Here is a 3,271-nt window from a genome sequence, read left to right as displayed (position 1 = left end):
TTTTCAATTTATGTAAATTTATAAGATTTACTCAGGAGATCTTTTTTTCCTCCCCTTAAAGGTTAATACTGAATTATAGCATCATTAAAACAGTGATTACTACATTAACAAAATTGCCAAAAAATGATAATAATTACGGAATACTAGCCTCTGAGTACAAGTATGTGCTCATAGGCTCTTCTATTTTTTTGGATAAAAGATAATAATTTGCATCAATTATAATTTTGGATTTCTACGTTTTCCAATCACAAAAAAACAAAACAAAACAAAAAACCTAGGGGTGTGACCCATAAACGCATAACACTCATCATACTCTTAGGTCTTTTTGTAATTAGAAAATGTAATAATCTCAAATTATAATAAATGTTCTAAATTAACACTTACCCAAATAATAGAAGAACCTCTGAGCACTCACATGAGTGCGTGCTCAGATGCTAATAAAAACTAAAGCATGTCTCATATATACATAGCCCAGCCTAGTCATAACTGTTTCATATACTAGGCGAAGTCAAAATTCAAATTCAGTTGGTAACAGTGAATATACCATTCAAGAACAGAATAAGATGAATCATAATGAGCAAGGCTATCATTGTAAAAATAAATAAATAAATAAAAGACATTCAACTGTTAGAGAAAACAGAAACAAAATAAAATGGGCATAAATTAGAGATGGAACTGTGAAACCAAGAAGAACAATCAACAATGTGAGAGAGGTTATGGATCCTAGGGAATAGGATATGGATTCTATCCAACTACGCACTAGCTAGTGAAAGTTCAAGTCTATCTACATAGGAATAACAGTCGATTCAAGATATCGTTACTTGTTTCGCATCAAAAAAAAAGATACCGTTAGTTACTTACAAAAGTAATCAAAATCTATCTGCTAATGAAGAATTGCCCTAATAAATGATACCCAAACAAATTGAGGGGCCTAACTTCCTGAGCCCACAATATAACCTAGGGTTGTTTAAAAGTAAATAATAAAAGCATTAAAATATATATGTGGCTGCTGGGATTCGAGCCCAGGTCTCCACGGCCACAACGTGGAATTCTTACCACTAAACTACAGCCACAACGTGTCGACAGATTTCAAATAAAATATACTTTAACAGTTTAGTGAACAAATCTAGCATGCAGAGGTGAGGAACTTGTCAAATTTTTTTTTTTTTAAATAATTTGATAGCTATAACAATGAAAATGGATAAATTTGAACCTTGGCTTTCATCCTAAATAAGAGCAAGCTATACTCATTGAATTACAAGACTTTTAGCATAATTAAATTGTTACAAGTGAATGAGGGAATTTAAACCCTAGTTATCCTTAAAAAAGAGACTAGGTAATGTCATTAAACTACAAGGCTCATGTCATCAACCATGATTTGATTGCTAGTGTCTTCACTTTCTTTTACATAAATTTGAGAGAGAAAGGGAGAGAGATAGTATAGCTTATTCATTCCTTATTACTTCAATTTGGAAAATATTAAAAGGTAGAGTCTGAATTTGGTAAAGATTGGATGTAAAAATCATGTTTTACACAATTTAATAAGAAATTATCACATCATTCTTTTACTTAAAACTCATTGCATTTTATCATACCTAATAAAACCACATCAGTCTTTTTCTTACTTAAAACTGAAATATGTTATTTATGGCACGTTTGGTAGATTGTAACGGTAATTACATAGGAATATGAATAGGTATTACAAGGAATACAAGATGTTGTAATGTAATGCTTGTTACTATTCATTTGTTCGATGACAACACAATAATAGAACCCTGCAGACCACGGAATGAAACTTATGAAAGTATTTGAAAACAAGCTTAAGATATATTTTAGGAAATATCTTACTCATATAATTATATTTCCTAAAAATATATATTTTTTAAATTAGAAAGACAGATCAGTTATTTTTTATGATTTTTTATTTTTATAATTGTTATGTTCATATGGAAAGTTTTTTTATTTGGAAATATATTAATTTTAGAAATTAATATATCTAGTAAGGAATAACTATTACATCCCTTTTAGAGATGAATAGTTATTCCTCATTTTAAAGAATAGTTATTCTTAAGGAATGACTATTCCTTGGAATAAAAACATAACCAAACAACTGAATAGCTAAACCATAGTAATAACTATTACATTACAGTGTCTATTACAGTCTACCAAACGTATCATTATCAAGATGTTATCTTGTATGATCAGATGTATTTATGTTTTCATAATATGATAATGAGACATGTTCTTATTCGAGTGTGTGAACCAAAGAGTTTACACCAAGTCCTTATAAAATTTATCATGTAAGAGGTAATATAACTACATTACGTGCACAAAGGGGGAGTTTACACGTTATAGATACATGCGCAAGGGGGAGTTTACACCAAGTGCTTAAGGGTGTATTTTGCAATTTAGTCTATTTATAACATAAGAATTATAAATATGGTAAAAATAATATAATGGCAAAAATGCAAAACTGACCCTCTAACTTTCAGTCTTTTTCATTTCAGTCCTCTAACTTTCAATTTTGTCATTTCAGTCCTCTAACTTTCAATTGGTGTCAATTTGATACTCCATTAAACTTCAATTATATCCTGCCGTTAATTGAGCCAAAGCGACGTGGTTTTGACTCTTTTTTTTTAATAATGAATTTCATAATTTAAAGAAAATTTTAAAAAAAAAACTGATATTAAAAAAAGAAAAAGAAAAAAAAAAAAAGAGGAATCATTCCACACCCAAACCACCCACCGAAAAAGCTTGTAAATTTCCTACACACTTCTCAAACCAAATCATTTAAGCTTGGCCACTGCATCCCCTGATTCATAGAAAAATCAATGACATGAACTCGTTTCTTGCCTTCAAACGCTTCTAAAATGGCTTGGTTGGCATAGAATAGCGACTGGTTCAATGGGTTCTGAGGGTACAACCCGTAGAGTCGATGATCTAAGTTGATGGATGATAACTTGAGGCTCCCGAATGCTGCTACAGAACTATCAACTAGCAACGAATTGCCGATATCTATCCCAATGGTAAAAACTCAACCTCGTATTCATTTAGCAGAAAAGAGTACAAGGCACTATCTCAGACCTTCTTACACAAATGAGTAACAACATCGTCTCTCCCTTACATGGAAAAAAAAAATAGATATCTCTCAAAAATTATCAATCAATTACCTTACATTAAACAAAATATTGAATGAATCGAGGGTTAGCTTGTAAAACCACCATTTCAACAAAGTGATGCGGAGATACAATATAAGGATCTATGATTAGTA

The 3,271-nt window shown here is 30.8% G+C and overlaps 1 non-coding gene across 1 annotated transcript; it reads right to left on the bottom strand.

The window, feature by feature from the left end:
* Nucleotides 1–1,001: 1,001 nt before the first annotated feature.
* On the bottom strand, nucleotides 1,002–1,073 carry TRNAH-GUG (transfer RNA histidin (anticodon GUG)). Its single transcript has one exon. It is a non-coding gene; the product is annotated as a tRNA-His (tRNA).
* Nucleotides 1,074–3,271: the final 2,198 nt, after the last annotated feature.

Source organism: Castanea sativa, chromosome 8 (assembly GCF_040712315.1).
Source record: "Castanea sativa cultivar Marrone di Chiusa Pesio chromosome 8, ASM4071231v1".
NCBI classification, from domain to species: domain Eukaryota; kingdom Viridiplantae; phylum Streptophyta; class Magnoliopsida; order Fagales; family Fagaceae; genus Castanea; species Castanea sativa.
Note: the sequence above shows the minus strand (reverse complement) of the source record. Positions and strands in the feature narration are given on the sequence as shown.